Below are 18,686 nucleotides of genomic sequence, written 5' to 3'. Positions count from 1 at the left end.
TGGGGGATAGCAACAATGTCATTGATATAAAGAAGGAATAGTATAGGTCCTAATATTGATCCTTGCGGAACACCAAATTTTATATGTTCAGTGTCCGATTCTATACTATTAGCTACCACAAACTGGCTACGATTTGTCAGATAACTGCGCAATAGTTTAAGTGAAATGCCTCTAATTCCGTAGTGTGGCAGTTTATCAAAGAGAATATTATGCTTGATAGAGTCAAAAGCTTTATTGAAATCTACGAAGATGCCTATAGTGTAGGATTGATTTTCTATATTGCTGATAAGTTTTCCTCGAATGTTAAGTAAAGCTGACTCAGTATATTTACCTCTCTGAAATCCATATTGGTTTGCAGAAATTAGTCGGTATTTATGAAGATGATTAATTATTCTAGATGTCTACAAAAAGCTCTGTAGGGTTGTGTGGAGGCCCTCTTGCAGCACAGATGTGTATTTGTCCTCACCGTCTCTGGAAAAGACGACCATAACACAGTATGAACGTCCCTCGGAGACAAAAGGCAGACTTTTGGTATTGCGCAGTAACCATGCCTGCGTTCAAATTTTGGCCGTCAAGGGAAAAGGGACGTAGCTTGAGGGTTCAAACTGAACAGATAGCAACCTAGAAGGTTACTCGTGCTTCACTTTAGCTCATCTTGCGCCAGAAAGTGCAGAAGGGGACAAAATAGAAAGTGTCGGGCCAGTTGTACTGTAGGGGCATGTCTACAAAAAGCTCTGTAGGGTTGTGTGGAGGCCCTCTTGCAGCACAGATGTGTATTTGTCCTCACCGTCTCTGGAAAAGACGACCATAACACAGAATGAACGTCCCTCGGAGACAAAAGGCAGACTTTTTGTATTCCGCAGTAACCATGCCTGCGTTCAAATTTTGGCCGTCGAGGGAAAAGGGACGTAGCTTGAGGGTTCAAACTGAACAGGTAGCAACCTAGAAGGTTACTCGTGCTTCACTTTAGCTCATCTTGCGCCAGAAAGTGCAGAAGGGGACAAAATAGAAAGTGTTGGGCCAGTTGTACTGTAGGGGCATGTCTACAAAAAGCTCTGTAGGGTTGTGTGGAGGCCCTCTTGCAGCACAGATGTGTATTTGTCCTCACCGTCTCTGGAAAAGACGACCATAACACAGAATGAACGTCCCTCGGAGACAAAAGGCAGACTTTTTGTATTCCGCAGTAACCATGCCTGCGTTCAAATTTTGGCCGTCGAGGGAAGAGGGACGTAGCTTGAGGGTTCAAACTGCTCAGATAGCAACCTAGAAGGTTACGCATGCTTTAGTCGAGCTCATCCTGCACCAGAAAAAGCACAAGGGGGGAAAATAAAGAGTGTGGGGCCAGTTGTACTCTAGGGGCATGTATACAAAAAGCTCTGCAGGAACAAACCTTTTCCCGAGGTGGACAGCAGGGGCCTGAAGACATAAATAAAAAAGAAGTGACACATTTAACGAGTCTTCACTGCGCCAGAAAAACAAGAATCAGCTCATTTCTTTTTGAGACCTCAGACTTTATTAGGCCAAGAATACAATTTTTCAGACGAGCTGTCTCAATGTAAAAACACACTTCCTTATTAGTACCCTTTTGACACACAAACAGTCCTACCTGGTGCGAGACCCTTCACCAACAATTTGATAGTTGTACGTACCTATAATGGTTTTCTAATTACGAGCGAGCGGCAGCTCTTTGAAGTCTTGCTCGCGCTCTGGTGAGCCTTCAAACGACTAGCCGCTCCGCCGAGCGCGCGCCGCACGAGATGAATGAATTAAAATAATCTCGCGCGCATAGCGAACGTTCCTTTTACCCGAGGGAGCGCTTCAGAACAAAAAAGCAAATTGTGGTAGCAAATGATGAAGCGGTGAGCAATATCGAACCTGAAAATGACTGCTTTCGTGCGGGAAGTCGCATCAGTGCTCGTACAGTAAACCATCGACTCGATCCGAGGCAAACTACAGTCGTCGGGTCTTCTACGGAACGCGTGCTCACGTTTGACACCAACATCGCGTCTCGGAAACGAAAATTCAGCCTCGGAGGTCCGAACACAGGCTCGGAAAGTACAATTGGCCGCCATGACCATGCCCACGGTAAAAGCGTCGTAGCATCGCGAAACCTTTTATTACACACGTTCAAAGTGGTGTCCGTAGAGTCTAGAAAGACCAAGGAACACATCGGTGCTAGCGGTGACGAGATACGACCAGTATTAATGAAGCGAGATCGAAGAAAGGATCGGTGCCTAAAGTGAGGAAAGCGAATGGCTGGCTTCGATGTGAAAACTTTCAAACGCCGTTTATTTCGCGAAACTCGCATCACACAAGAAAAGAAATCGGTCTCTGTCCAGTCCAGGGGCGGCTGGGAACAAGTGTCCCCCATTTGATATCGTAAATTCAAGGTCGTAATATAGATTTCAGAAATTCAATATTTTCAATGGTAAAACAAAAGGCACCAGGTGGCGGGATTTACCGACCGGTCGGAATTGCTCAGCCGCACTCATGGATCCATTCATTCGAAACGGGTCATCTATCTATTCATTCATAAAAAATGTAATTCCTGGCCGTGTTTTAAAATTAACGAAATCATACTGCGAGGTAAAGCTTCTGTACACCTGGCGTTTTGAAACCTGCCTGCGTCCAGCGTTCTTTCATTTCTGCTGTCACGTGACACGATCCGCCCGAGTAACTCGGGTTTATTAGGGTGAGATTTGAAACACAGCCCTGGTTTAATAAAACCAAACTTAGAATTACGGGAATCGTCTTATTTTTGAAAACCACGTCGTCGAGACCCGTGTTCCACAACAAGTTTAAATTATTTAGGTCAAGTATTTAGAAATTTACCGCCCATTCGTGGTTCTGGTTTGGTTTTTGCAAAAAAAAGCAAATGGCTGCCGCGTGTTTTGCTCGCAACCGGAGGTGATTCAATCGCACGAAGCTCGGAAAGTAGGCTAGCTAGGACATTTATTTTAACCAGGGAGTAAGATTATGTTCCGAGGAACATTCGAGGCGCGTCTCATCGATGTAGGTATTCTAAAAAGAAAGTTATCAACAGAAGTTTACGTGTAAGTAAGGCTTTCACTGTACGATGTTTTGATTTCACCTATGCTCGTATAAAGAAAACTACGATAGCTAGAAAGTTCTAATTCGCAGCGAATGATCGCGCTCTGAATTTAGACGCACGGTTAAAATTTCATCGCTCCAGCTAGTCTAGAACTCGTTATATTCGCGAAAACAGGTTTTGGGACTCTGCTCGGAAATTAACAAGCCCGACCAAGTTCAATCGTTCGCCCGTGGATATTCAAGACCGCTGGAGTGCATTCATCGATTGTGGTCGTGAAAACAACATCATAGGAACATGTGTGTGCAGTGAAACCGTGTCAGCTCATCTCAATCGAGACTCATCGATCAACAGGGAGGGTGTCCCGAGCATAAGTGGATGGATATACTTCAAAGAGCTGCCGCTCGCTCGGAATTAGAAAACCATTAAAGGGGTAGTGAAACGAAATTTTAGCGCCGATCTTGTTGCATAAATATGGGCTAGGGACCGGCACCACCTCGGAAATATAAATATTGCGCTGTAAAACACAGGAGAACTAATTTTAAACATAATTAAACGATTTCAAATTCTCATCTGGTGGATGGGGGGAAGTTCTCGTGACATCACTTGTGCCAAAATAGCAGCGCCGTTCTGCGGCAATACGGCGTGCCGGCAGAATTCGCCTAGGCCTGAACGCGCCTTGGCGGAGAAAGTCAAAGCGTAGTTGGCCACAGTGAGCTCGTTCTCGTTGCGGCTGTTTGCACGGCACGGCCCGAGCATGCTTCTGGCACGGCCGGTATTAGTTGCTGCGAGTCGCGAGCTGCAAGCCGACGTTAAAAAGGATATGTTTGAACTACGAGGGTGTCAGCAAGAGCCACGGAAATGCCAAATACCTGTTCACACTCGGAGCGGACAAGCGCGTTTGATCGAAGTGCTGGATTCGCTCTGTTAGACCGCGTTTCGGTAAGCGCTTCTGGACCGATCTTTTACGATTGCAACTCGATACTGACATGACACTCGGCAAAGAAAGGTTAGACCGACATCGCGTAGCTCCCACGAACTGCTATAGCTCGACACTGACGTAGCGTCGAGTCAGAATAAAAATGGCATACTAATAACAGAGTGTACATACCGAGTTGCTAAGGTAATCCGTATGGCGTTTATTGGAGTTCTATATCACACAAAACAAGGAGATAGAATCAATGAGAGCCCCTTTTCGACGACAGCGTTCGTCACCGCTGTCTCGGAAAACAAGGAGATCGAGATGACAAGGGGAAAATATTGACCACTGAAATTTAGGTTCAGGGATCAAACTATTCATCCGGTAAGGGTCCACAAGGGTCGCGCGGGCATATTCCATTCAGCAGGCCAGCCGGTCATGGACAGACGGTCTTGGCCAAGGAGCGCCGGAGCAACGGTGCGCCGAGTCGATGTTGCTGCTAGGCCTACTATATTCTGCCGAGCTCGCTCGGTCGGCAGAATCGTGGCTGTTGTAGCTCTTCTCGTGTGTTTGTGGATCCTGCGTTCTTGATCGTCGTGGTCTGTTTTAAGTACTCCTTCCTTTTTTCTTGCTGGTTGAAGTCGGGACGCACGAGAAGAGCACGAAGAAAAATAAATGTCCGTTGGTGGCCGATACCAAGTAACTGAGCGACGCTGTCGGCCTTGTTGATTTGATCGTAAAAAGTGCGCAGCTTCGGAGCTGTCGTAGGATTCTGTCGTAACCTGCGCAAAGGTTACGACAATTTCGTTTCGAGAGCACGGGTTTTCTCTCAAATTTGTCGTACGCACTTTTTTCGTCGTGAATTCGCTTTGAGAATCCGGCCTCGGAGCTGGTTTTGTCAGTGCTGCCGTGGTTGCCGACTTGCCGTGGTGCAGCGTGCGTGCAGCCCTTGCACATCTCAAACGGCCACGTTGTCACAGGTGGATGGATGGATGGATGGATGGATGGATGAATACGGCTGAGCCCTTTGGATCGGGCGGTAGCTTACGCCACCTAGCCATTTTGTTTTACCATTTAAGCTTAGAATATTTAAATGTGAAATCTATATTCACTCCGCAGTGCAAAGAAAGTGAGGCTATGAAACCCCCTTGCCATCAGTGGATAAGAAAATACCTAGTTTTCTCTCGATTTCTGCCACCATTCACTTAATCTTTGCTTGGTAATCTCTACAGTCTTGAAATCCACTCTCCCTCCGCTGTCTCTAAAACCCAATGACTTTATTAAATCTATGTTGTCTTCGGTAGGCATAGGGTGAAGCCCTTTACAGTAGAGTATCAAGTGCTCAGCCGTCTCGTCCTCCTCTCCACAAGCAGTGCACACTGTATCAATTTCCTGGTACTTCACCCTGTATGTTCTGGTTCGCAGAACACCCGTTCTTGCCTCAAACAGCAATGAGCTTCCCCTAGAATTGTCATAAATGCTTTCTTTGGCAATAACTCTTTTGTTTAATCTATAGCTTTCCAGAGCCGTCTTTGTCTGCATTCCCTCTAGCCACCAATCTCTTTCTGTGGCCTTAACTTTCTTCTTAACTGAGACTTGCTCTTCCGTATCTTCGTCGTAAATCGTCGACGCGCCACCAAGTGGTAACGCTCGTAATCACAACACTCACGCCGTAGCCTTTCCCGACCGGCACAAGTGACGTCACGAATGCGCTCAATATCCCAAGACGCATCGCGCTCTCCGATGGCCGATTTTTGAGCGCGCGCCCAATCGGGCCCATCAGGGTGAAAAATATAGCCATCCGTTCAAAATACAAACGCGCGATTATGATTTATGAATATCATTGATCATATTGAACCTATTTCTGACCATAATAGGTGTATTTCAAGTTTCGCTTCAGTATCCCTTTAAGCTATCCGATTGTCGGGAAAGCGTGTCGCACCAGGTAGGAGTGTTTGTGTGTCAAATTTCTTCGAGATAGCAAACGCAAAAGTTGTTTTATCGACCTAATAAAAGCACTGTCAGTACTCGGCTGATTTCTGGTGTTTTTTCTGTTTTTTTTTTGTTGTTTTTTTTTAGTGAAAAAAGATGACTCTTCAGATTACCATTTCTTTTAGGTAATTGAGAAGTTGCATTAAAGAAACCGCCTGCACAGTAAATACAAATGGTTCTATTGCGATTATTTCATAATTGAACCAGAAAAGCACATTAATTTTGGCATGTTTTTTTTTTTTTTTTTTTTTATTGTTTATCAATACTGCCAGCCCAATATAGGGCCAAGGCAGGAGTGGGGTGATACAGTGTCACACATGCACATTATAAACACAACAGTTCTAAACAAAAAGCAATCTTAGCACCGAAAATTAATATCTACGACATATTCGTAAGAAGAGAAACAATACAGTAACCAAATGTAATACTAGTAATAACAATAACAGTATAGCAGTAAATGTAACAGCAGTAATAAAAAGTAAAGACAGTAAAATAATTCCATAAGAGCAATAAAAGCAATCTCGGCACTGAAAAATATTATCTACGGCTTTTTCGAAAGAACAGAGTGAATCAATATCGACAACATCCCCGGGAAGGCTGTTCCACAAATCAATTGTATGCACAAAAAAAGATTGTTTATAGCTATTTATTCGAGCTTTAATAGGGGGCTACGGTCTTTGAGTGATGCAAGCGTTCCGAGTAAAAACTTTTTGGTTTTAAGTAAACGGAGCCATCAATTTTTATACAGTTCTTGAAAATCTGAAAGAACAGCTTCAACCGTTGGCTCTCTCTTCTGTTTGACAGAGGGCTTATATTGGCTCTCCTTTTAAGTTCGGTCACAGACGTAGTTCGTCTGAAATCTGAAAAAACTATACGCACAGCTAGCGACTGAATATCTTCGAGTTCTCTGACCAGAGAGCTCTGCCATGGGCTCCACACTGCAGACGCGTATTCTAACACAGGTCTAATAATTGTCTTATACGCAAGAATTTTAACGGAAGGGGGAGTTTTACCCAGCGTTCTCTTCAGGTACCACAATTTGTTAGTTGCCCGCTCTTTAACATACTCCACATGCCTTTTCCACCCGAGGTCAGAAGACAAAATCACTCCTAAATATTTGTAACTATCCACTTCAGTCAATACTACGCCAGCAACCTCATAGCTAAAGTTTAAGACAGTTCTTTTTGTTGTTATGTGCATGTACTGAGTTTCGCTAATATTAATCTTCATGTTATTTTCACGACACCAAGACGCAATGTTAGCCAGTGCTTTACTCACTTTTGTCTGGTCTTGTATTTCAACAACGGGACTGTAAATGACGCAGTCGTCGGCAAACATTCTTAGCTTAATTGGGACATCTTCATTGGATGGGAACAAACTGTTAACGTAAGTTAAAAAAAGTAGGGGCCCTAAGACAGAACCTTGGGGCACCCCAGAATGAACATCTAACAGCCCTGAGTAAGTACCATTTATATCCACAAATTGCTGACGGTTTGAAAGATATGCATTGATCCACTTAGTCAAAGAAAAGGGAACTCCGAGATCTATTAATGTCTTAATCAGTCTGCGGTGAGGTACCCGGTCGAATGCCTTCGACAGGTCGATGAAAACTGCATCAACCTGCGTACGGTTGTTAACGTAAGTGGCTAATTCATGGTAAAATTCAATCAACTGGGTTACCGTTGACAGGCCACTGCGGAAACCATGTTGGTTGGGGTTTAGAACATTATGCATTTCTAAGAAAGAAACGAGTTGTTTGGTTATGATATGTTCTAGTAATTTACAGGCCGTGCAAGTCATGGAGATGGGACGATTCATGGAGATGGGACGATGGGACAAAGAGTGCTAGAGCGACGATTCATTTTTGATACGAGTGCTTGCTTTCCTCCTGTAATGAACGAGCCCAGGTTGGTTAACACAGCTGGTGTCAAAGTTTATGTACGAACGCAAAAGCTGAAGGTAGTCCTGATTTTTCGAGCCTTTGAACAAGGGCGTGGGGTTTTGTAGTGTCTGAGAATAAAGAGGCACTGCAGACAAGAAGACTGTGTCCTCGGTGTTGCTTGCCCACCCCCGTAAGATGTGGAGACACACTTCATTGAAAACCTACGTGATTTACTAAGACAGGGCTTTCTGCAGAACCCCGTAGGGGGCTGTGCAGAGAATACAGGTCGACATCAAGCCTTCAGAATTCACAGGTACCATTCGACAAGAATGCTGTAGCTGGACTTGAAACAAGCCGACGTGGGAAAGTACGGAAGCCGAGAAAACAAATGTGTCGGCCAAGCCGCAGCAAGGACGTCCCAGCACGACTGCAGACAGCGTTAACCTGGCTGTGCAAAGTGACCACCGTAACACAGAATGGACGTCCCTCGGAGACAAATGGCAGACTTTTGCTTTCAGACAGAAACAACGCCTGCGTTCAAATTTTGGCCGTCAAGGGAAAAGGGACGTAGCTTGAGGGTTTAAACTGAAAAGGTAGCAAGCTAGAAGGTTACTCGTGCTTCAGTTTAGCTCATCTTGCGCCAGAAAGTGCAGAAGGGGACAAAATAGAAAGTGTGGGGCCAGTTGTACTGTAGGGGCATGTCTACAAAAAGCTCCGTAGGGTTGTGTGGAGGCCCTCTTGCAGCACAGATGTGTATTTGTCCTCACCGTCTCTGGAAAAGACGACCATAACACAGAATGAACGTCCCTCGGAGACAAAAGGCAGACTTTTTGTATTCCGCAGTAACCATGCCTGCGTTCAAATTTTGGCCGTCAAGGGAAAAGGGACGTAGCTTGAGGGTTCAAACTGAACAGATAGCAACCTAGAAGGTTACTCGTGCTTCACTTTAGCTCATCTTGCGCCAGAAAGTGCAGAAGGGGACAAAATAGAAAGTGTCGGGCCAGTTGTACTGTAGGGGCATGTCTACAAAAAGCTCCGTAGGGTTGTGTGGAGGCCCTCTTGCAGCACAGATGTGTATTTGTCCTCACCGTCTCTGGAAAAGACGACCATAACACAGAATGAACGTCCCTCGGAGACAAAAGGCAGACTTTTTGTATTCCGCAGTAACCATGCCTGCGTTCAAATTTTGGCCGTCGAGGGAAGAGGGACGTAGCTTGAGGGTTCAAACTGAACAGATAGCAACCTAGAAGGTTACTCGTGCTTCACTTTAGCTCATCTTGCGCCAGAAAGTGCAGAAGGGGACAAAATAGAAAGTGTCGGGCCAGTTGTACTGTAGGGGCATGTCTGAAAAAAGCTCTGTAGGGTTGTGTGGAGGCCCTCTTGCAGCACATATGTGTATTTGTCCCTTCCCCAACAATTTGATAGTTGTACGTACCTATAATGGTTTTCTAATTACGAGCGAGCGGCAGCTCTTTGAAGTCTTGCTCGCGCTCTGGTGAGCCTTCAAACGACTAGCCGCTCCGCCGAGCGCGCGCCGCACGAGATGAATGAATTAAAATAATCTCGCGCGCATAGCGAACGTTCCTTTTACCCGAGGGAGCGCTTCAGAACAAAAAAGCAAATTGTGGTAGCAAATGATGAAGCGGTGAGCAATATCGAACCTGAAAATGACTGCTTTCGTGCGGGAAGTCGCATCAGTGCTCGTACAGTAATCTATCGACTCGATCCGAGGTAAACTACAGTCGTCGGGTCTTCTACGGAACGCGTGCTCACGTTTGACACCAACATCGCGGCTCGGAAACGAAAATTCAGCCTCGGAGGTCCGAACACGGGTTCGGAAATCAGAATTGGCCGCCATGACCATGCCCACGGTAAAAGCGTCGTAGCTTCGCGAAAGCTTTTATTTCACACGTTCAAAGTGGTGTCCATAGAGTCTAGAAAGAACAAGGAACACATCGGTGCTAGCGGTGATGAGATACGACCAGTATTAATGAAGGAAGTGTCTATTCTGCCGGCAGCCGGCAGAATAGCCGGGGGGAGAAAAAGTGCCGGCAGTAGTCGCCTATTGGGTCTCGTATAAAACGGATTGTAAACACGCCTATTCCGAGCTGTGGAGTAGCTCAGTGGGTAAGATGTGCGCTTCGTACACAGCAGGATGTTAGTTCAATCCCCCGAGAGAATTTGTTTTTTTTTTTTTCTTCGGACTTTTGTTTTTTGTTGAGGTATTAGGCGATATTTACGGCATCTCTCTTTTAGAATTAACACTACAAAAAGAACACGCAAAAAAAAAAAAAAAAAAACAGAAAAAACACCAGAAATCAGCCGAGTTCTCCGAGCGGTTTTAGTAGGTCGATAAAACAACTTTTGCGTTTGCTATCTCGAAGAAATTTGACACACAAACAGTCCTACCTGGTGCGAGACCCTTCCCCAACAATTTGATAGTTGTACCTATAATTGTTTTCTAATTACGAGCGGGGGCGGCAGCTCTTTGAAGAATATCAATCCACTCGTGCTCGGGAGACCGTCCCTGTTGATCGAAAAGTCTCGATTGAGATGAGCTGACACGGTTTCACTGCACACACATTTTCCTACGATGTTGTTTTCACGACCACGATCGATGAATGCACTCCAGCGGTCTTGAATATTCACGGGGGAACGATTGAACTTGGTCGGGGTTTTTAATCTCCAAGCAGAGTCCCAAAAACCTGTTTTCGCGAGTATAACGAGTTCTAGACGAGCTGGAGCGATGAAAATTTAACAGTGCGTCTAAATTCAGAGCGCGATCATTCGCTGCGAATTAGAACCTTCCAACTATCGTAGTTTTCTTTATACGAGGATATGCCAAATCACAACACCACAGAATGAAGCCTTACACGTAAACTTTTTAATGAACACTTTCTTATTAGATTAGCTACATGGATGAGACGCGCCTATAATGTTCCTCGGAACATCCCACTCGCCTGGTTAAAATAAATGACCCAGCTAGCACTTGTGGATTGATATACTTGAATACAAAGTACAGAGATACAAAAAAAGAAGAGAAAACGCAAGTTCAAAGGCTGTATAGATAATACAACGCCGCTGACAGCGTCTTGCAATAAGCGCAACAGAGAACATTAAAAGAATGCATGTGCTCGCTTTTGGGCGAGCACACACATAAAAAAACACATTTCTTTTTTTTTTTTTTTTTCACGATTACCATTGGAAACAATCAAATTTCTGAATAACACTGATAAGGTACTTACTTCGTTTCCGCAGGTGTGCACAGCAGGGGCCTCTTTGTCCGTTTAACCTCAGATTGTTATATTATATTAAAAACGCAACACCAGGTAATCCGTAAAATGGGAGAGCGGAACAGGGGAAAATTGTAATGTAATAGCCCACAACAAAGTTGGGAGGAGTGGCAGTAGTGGGCAAGAGGAAAATTAAAACACCATGCAAAGGGTTACACATCAAACAAACGCTCCATCGACTGCAAAACATTGTCAGATACAAATCTGCGATGAGGTAGGCTGTTTCATTCTGTTATGGTTCTGGGAAAAGAGTATTTAAATGCATTTGTAAGCAGATCAAGACCCTATGGCGTCGGGAAGTATTTAAATTCTTTTTTTTTTATATTTGGTTTTTATTCATTTACACTGCAGGCCATTTCCAATCCCCAAGCAGGGTGCGACGAGAAGGAACAAAAAAATAACAGTAAACCGACAAATCTGGTACACTGGAGATCACAAAAAGAAAGAAGAAAAAACACAAGTTCAAAGGCTATGTATAGATATAACATAACGCCGCTCATAGCGTCTTGCAATAAGCTCAAACATAAGAAAGAAGAATTTATGTCCTCGCGCTTTTTTATTTTTCACGATTACCACGGGAAAAAATCAAATCTCTGAACAAACTGATAAGGGACTTGCTTCGTTTCCGCAGGTGTGCACAGCAGGGGCTTCGTCCTCACCAGCAAAACACAAAACAACAGATTTTTCCTTTTTTACCTCACATTTTAATAACCTCACACTTTATTAGGCCGACAATGCAAGTTTGCAGACGAGAGCTGTCTCGATGAAAACACACTTGTTCCTATTCAGTGAATTCGCACGAGCTAACACGATTTCATAAAAACACTTTTTGCTTGGAGCAAGTTCTCAGTTGCCATTCAAGCGGTCTTGATTAAGCACAGGTCATCCGCAGCTGAAGGAGGTCACTTGAAACGGAGGGCCAGCCGTGCAACTCGCTCTTGCGCTGCACAAAAAGACAATCTTTAGCGCCCTACATTAAAGATGCACCGAACGTTCTTACGCCACACACATATATTTTTTTCTTTTCTTCCGTGCGTCAGAGAGTGATGAAACGTTTGAGTTCGTAGAGGCCGGCTTCCTAGCTCGGCGCCGCCGAATTCCGTGTTTCGCGTGAAAAGAACAAAAGAATTCGTGCAAGAAGTCGGCTCCAACGGTCGCCCAGGAGACAAAGGAGCTGTAGCAGACGGCAGAGGTTCGGGGAAAGCTCACGCCACTAGCAAAGCCTGGACAAAAAGAACAATTAGCGCCTTAGTTTGCGATTAAATAAGCTTCTGTACGCGCTTAATTAATACACAAAGTCGCGCTTTCCCACACGGCCAATGCATCAATTCCGATTTCCACGAGGCTCCCCTGCTCCTTCAAAAAAATCGCCAAAAATCAACAATTCGTGCTACAAGTCCCTGCTTCGGACGATAGGTAGCGAACAATTAGCGCCTTAGTTTGCTATTAAATAAGCTTCTCTACGCGCCTAATTAATACACAAAGTCGCGCTTTCCCACACGGCCAATGCATTAATTTCGATTTCCACGAGGCTCCCCTGCTCCTTCAAAAAATCGCCAAAAATCAACAATTCGTGCTACAAGTCCCTGCTTCGGACGATAGGTAGCGAACAATCAGCGCCTTAGTTTGATATCAAATAAGCTTCTCTACGCGCCTAATTAATACACAAAGTCGCGCTTTCCCACACGGCCAATGCATCAATTTCGATTTCCACGAGGCTCCCCTGCTCCTTCAAAAAATCGCCAAAAATCAACAATTCGTGCTACAAGTCCCTGCTTCGGACGATAGGTAGCGAACAATTAGCGCCTTAGTTTGCTATTAAATAAGCTTCTCTACGCGCCTAATTAATACACAAAGTCGCGCTTTCCCACACGGCCAATGCATCAATTTCGATTTCCACGAGGCTCCCCTGCTCCTTCAAAAAATCGCCAAAAATCAACAATTCGTGCTAGAAGTGCCTGCCTCGGACGATAGGTAGCGAACAATTAGCGCCTTAGTTTGCGATTAAATAAGCTTCTGTACGCGTTTAATTAAAACTTGAAAGCACGCCGCCCGTCACGCGCGATGCCGGCGTTCGCTTTTCCAGGAGGGTTAAACACACTGCTTTTTTCTTTAGGTAATAATAAAAGTAGATAGAGATTCCTAATTTCGTGTGCCGTTAGGCAAACGTGTGCGCTAAGAGCACAGAAAAAGAGACTGTTCTAAAGGTAGGAGTTCACTTTTATTTTTAATTTTTGCCTGATCTTAGACGATCGAATCGCGGCTCGCGCGCGCTCCGGACTTTCCCGCTTCACCTGCTTCACTCTCTAACGCAACGAGAAATACTTTTACGCATATCGAAGTATATATTTTCCGAAAGCTAATGAAATTCTCCAATAGGTGTGAAAAGCACTTGGTTTTAAACGAATTATTCTTCTTTTTTTTGCTGAAAAACTCAAATCACTTTCGTTTGGCAAATAATCAAAAACTCGAAATTAAAGGATAGTATAATGGACGTACACTTACCCCAATGTGTCGAACGAAAGGAGGCCCTTTGACGAAGGCAGGAAGCGTGAGGCGACGTTCGAGGTCCGAAGAAGAAGAAGACCGATTTCGGAACAAAGAACAAAGAAGGAGCTGGACACGGGCGACTACGCGACTGCTCCCGAGCACAACGGAAACCACACTGGGGCAGTGTTGCCAACCTATTTTTTGAAAATACCCCACGCCAGCGTCCAGAAAACCCTACGTTACCCTACGAATATTTCTTATTACCCTACATTCTACCCTACGAGGCAAATCTTTGTTCAAATAATGCTGTTGCATGGATTATGCTGATATAGGGTAGTATTAATACAGTACAAAGCGACAGGGCACGCATGCACGCGCATACCTGGGTTATTCTAGAACGTCATGCTTGCATGCGTGCTCTGTAGCATCAGCACAACAGTGTTGCTTCGAGCGCACAGACATCCCCAACCAACATGTTTGGCTGATTTGTCATCAAATTAAAAGCTGGGCTACGTGGGACTAGCACTCGCGGCGACAGACAAGGCGGCTCATTACAAAAGGAAGCTAATAGGAACGGTATATTGGCTTATATTTTGGGTGAACCGCCTAGGGATTCGTCAAATTAAGGTACTATTTCGACAAACTAGGCTATTACACCGAGGGAGGATAGGAAACCGGCGGCTCTTCCGTATTCGCTAAAGTGTCATTCGATGAAACGTGATGGTTTCGACTTTGTTCGCTAAAACGTCGTTCACTCAAGTGAACGCCTCCAGTCCCAACTACTTGCGCAGTCGGTAGACAGTCTTCAAACTGCCTACCGACTGCACAAAGTGCCGGGAGCTTCGAAATCGGTTTCCGTACTCGTCGATCATCCGTGATCAGCGCTCTATGGGCGTGGTAAGAAGAGATAATTGCAATGCGTCATAAAAAAAAAAAAAAAGCTTCCAGTACGAGTGGTAGTTCCCGCTATGGTTATTTGCAGCGTGCGCACCTTACGCCAGCGCGTAGAAAAGTCCAGTTGAACAGGTGGCTGCCGGTTCTGGTGGGCTCGGCCTGGTTCCGCCCGCGATGCCACGTGTTTCGCAGGTGTAACAAGGGCCGCTGGATGGACCAGAATCATCAGAAAAAAATTGGCGGCAACATTTTAACTGGGAAGATACCTCTTATGGCTCCAAACTCCATATGCGCAACTCCACCTCCTCCCACCTCCTCCCACTTGCTCCAGCTTTCCAAAACTCTCCAGAAAAAAACATCGAGGGACTTTACTACAACTCTGCTCCAACTTGGCGTGTGGTGCATTCTGTTAGCACGTCTTGTAACTTGGATACTTTCGTTTTGCATGATGTCGTGGTGTGGAGCACACGGGTTGTAAAGTTGTGCAAAACTTGCACATCAGCTTTTTTTTACTTTTTTGTATTATGCTTGCCGTTGACGAAGCAACGTCTGAAAATACCCTACTTTTGGCAGGGAAATGGCCGGACGGCCCTACAACCCTACAATGTACCAAAAATGCCTAAAATAGCCTACAAGTAGGGTAATTACCCTACGGTTGGCAACACTGCACTGGGGCCGGCCTCTGGGAACAAAGGAAAGCGGAGGAGGATGAGCGAGGAGGAGAGGGAAAGAGAAGGAAAAAAGTCGGGAAGGGGATCGCGCCGCCTGGTGGAGGGCAGACACACCACTCGCATCGGGTATTTTTTTCTTTATTATTTTGTTTATTTTTTGCACTATTTATTAAGGGAAGCATTCTCGTTGATCTTCCTTCATTAATACTGGTCGTATCTCATCACCGCTAGCACCGATGTGTTCCTTGGTCTTTCTAGACTCTACGGACACCACTTTGAACGTGTGAAATAAAAGTTTTCGCGATGCTACGACGCTTTTACCGTGGGCATGGTCATGGCGGCCATTTCTACTTTTAGAAACCTTTGTTCGGACCTCCGAGGCTGAATTTTCGTTTCCGAGACGCGATGTTGGTGTCAAACGTGAGCAGGCGTTTCGTAGAACACCCGACGACTGTACTTTACCTCTGATCGAGTGGATATTTTACTTTACGAGCACTGATGCGACTTTCCACAGGAAAGCACCAATTTTCGGGTTCGATATTGCTCAGCCCTCCTCCCTCGTACGTTTTCTTGAGAAAACTGTTTTTGTTTCTTGTTTAGCAACGGCCAGTGCACCTTTCGAAAGTTATTAGAAAACTTTATCTGCTCTGGATTTTAAATAAAGACACACCTGGGTCCTGTAGCCGAAAGATTTTTTTTCTAAGCTTTGGAACCTCCTTTCGTAAAGGTATGCCTACTGAAATTTGAGGCCTCTGGTACCTTGCTACCTGTGAAGTTTCAACCCTCTGGATCCATCCGTTTTTCTCTGACGGCCAAAATTTGAATGCAGGCCTGTCTTAGTAAATCACGTTCAGGGGCTCTGGAAGCGGGGGGGGGGGGGGCAGGGTAGGCTTGAGCCCCTCCTGTCCTCAGGACCGAGCTGCCGAGCCCCCCCTCCCCCTCCCTCTTTTTTTTTTTTTTTAGTTTGTGTGTTTGCAGGTTATCTGGTATGGGCCTTCGGCCTATTTCCTGTACCTCCGTCTCTCCTGAGCCGAAATAAATGAAATGACTCTTTATACATGCTGACCTACCGCCCTCCTCACCTCCGCCAAGCACAAAAAGCACCGGGGCGACGGAGAGGCTTGCTTGAAAAGTCAAAACCAGAAGAAAATGACAGGCAGGACTCATGAGCCTGATTGACAACCAGTTTAGAGCGAGCAAAGAGGAGACAGCGAAATGAATGGATTCCGACAAGACGACGTCGGCCAGCGTTTGTCTGCTTCCCCCGTGTGGAAGCAAGAAGCCCAGAAGATGCATGGTGCTTCTGGCCCGCAGACAAAACAGGCAGGCGCTTAAAGGCCATCATTAGGAAAAGGGGGAGGGGGGGTCTGGTGAGCTTGAGTGGGGATTCGGGAGTGCTTAGAAAAGGCGAAAGTCTACGAGCTCCCAAATTTGACAAGGCGCCTTTGATGGCGAAAGCTTTGCGCGCATGCGGCGTCGTGCCCGCAGGGTGGTGAGGCATGAGGCGACACATGTTTACAAACTAAGGACAACACAACACGAAGTCTGAAACACAGCTATTATCCTTCAGTACTCTCCTTTTGTGATGCCCCCCAACTTGTATTGACGCCAGGAGTCCGAAGCGATCACGGTCGATGTACTTGATCCCGAGGTACATACCGATGTATGCAACCTCTGCTTCCAGTTAAGACATCCGATGGCCCAACTTGCTGTGTTTGAGACTCCGTGTTGTGTTGTCCTTTTTTCCCCCGAGTTTCGGGGTTTTGTCTAAAACTTTTAACACTTGTTTGTCTACGTCTGCGTTAATACATCATGCTTCCCCGAGAATCCCTAAATGAAGGAAGGTTTTCATTTTTAGACATAGCCAATTTGGCATAGGCACAGCTGCGGTTGACATGTAACAGTTGGTATAGGAAAGAAAAAATAAAGAACACATGGTGCGGCTGATTTCAGTGGTTCTCCAATCATTGTATGAGTTGTCAGTGCAAGCTTCTTACTGTTATTTTACTGAACCATTGTTATAATTTGTTTTCCATGGATATGTGCGTGAATATGCGAACGCGGTGCATTAATATGTTTTCATTCAAATGTGGCAATTAATGTCAACCTGAAACCAACCTAACCTTGAGGATTTCGGAGATGTCGAGCCCCCCCTCTAAAGAAAGACTTCCGGAGCCTCTGATCACGTTTGTTTTGATTAAAGTGTGTCTCCACATGTTACGGGGAGTGGGCTCTGTAGGGTTGTGTGGAGTCCCTCTTGCAGCACAGATGTGCATTTGTCCTCACCGTCTCTGGAAAAGACGACCATAACTCAGAATGAACGTCCCTCGGAGACGAAAGGCACACTTTTGGTTTGGCGCAGAAACAACGCCCGCGTTCAGATGTTGGCCGTCAAGTGAAAACGGACTTAGCTTGAGGGTTCAAACTGCTCAGATAGCAACCTAGAAGGTTACTCGTGCTTCAGTCGAGCTCATCTTGCACCAGAAAAAGCACAAGGGGGGAAAATAGGAGTGTGGGAGCGGTTGTACTGTGGCGGCATGTCTAGAAAAAGCTCAAAAGTGATTTGTGGAGTCCCTCTTGCGGCACAGATCTGTATTTGTCCTCACCGTCTCTGGGAAAGACCACCTTAACAAAAGAATGGACGTGAAAGTGAGGCAAAGGGCGTAGTTTTGCTTCGAGGTAGAAACAGCGCCTGCGTTCAGATGTTGGCCGTCAAGTGAAAACGGACTTAGCTTGAGGGTTCAAACTGAACAGATAGCAAGCTAGAAGGTTACTCATGCTTCAGTCGAGCTCATCTTGCACCAGAAAAAGCACAACGGGGCAAAATAAAGAGTGTGGGGCCAGTTGTACTCTAGGGGCATGTATACAAAAAGCTCTGCAGGAACAAACCTTTTCCCGACGTGGACAGCAGGGGCCTGAAGACATAAATAAAAAAGAAGTGACACATTTAACGAGTCTTCACTGCGCCAGAAAAACAAGAATCAGCTCATTTCTTTTTGAGACCTCAGACTTTATTTAGGCCAAGAATGCAATTTTTCAGACGAGCTGTCTCAATGTAAAAACACACTTCCTTATTAGTACCCTTTTGACACACAAACAGTCCTACCTGGTGCGAGACCCTTCCCCAACAATTTGATAGTTGTACGTACCGATAATGGTTTTCTAATTACGAGCGAGCGGCAGCTCTTTGAAGTCTTGCTCGCGCTCTGGTGAGCCTTCAAACGACCAGCCGCTCCGCCGAGCGCGCGCCGCACGAGATGAATGAATTAAAATAATCTCGCGCGCATAGCGAACGTTCCTTTTACCCGAGGGAGCGCTTCAGAACAAAAAAGCAAATTGTGGTAGCAAATGATGAAGCGGTGAGCAATATCGAACCTGAAAATGACTGCTTTCGTGCGGGAAGTCGCATCAGTGCTCCTACAGTAAACTATTGACTCGATCCGAGGCAAACTACAGTCGTCGGGTCTTCTACGGAACGCGTGCTCACGTTTGACAC

General features: G+C 45.5%; 1 long non-coding RNA gene across 1 annotated transcript; it reads right to left on the bottom strand.

The window, feature by feature from the left end:
- Positions 1 to 11,953: 11,953 nt before the first annotated feature.
- LOC121834120 lies at positions 11,954 to 13,796 on the bottom strand. The gene is made up of 2 exons (XR_006077056.1): positions 13,641 to 13,796; positions 11,954 to 12,078 (listed from the first exon to the last, which is right to left on the bottom strand). It is a non-coding gene; the product is annotated as an uncharacterized LOC121834120 (long non-coding RNA).
- Positions 13,797 to 18,686: the final 4,890 nt, after the last annotated feature.

This window comes from Ixodes scapularis, unplaced genomic scaffold (genome assembly GCF_016920785.2).
Source record: "Ixodes scapularis isolate PalLabHiFi unplaced genomic scaffold, ASM1692078v2 ptg000582l_1__unscaffolded, whole genome shotgun sequence".
Classification (NCBI taxonomy): domain Eukaryota; kingdom Metazoa; phylum Arthropoda; class Arachnida; order Ixodida; family Ixodidae; genus Ixodes; species Ixodes scapularis.
Note: the sequence above shows the minus strand (reverse complement) of the source record. Positions and strands in the feature narration are given on the sequence as shown.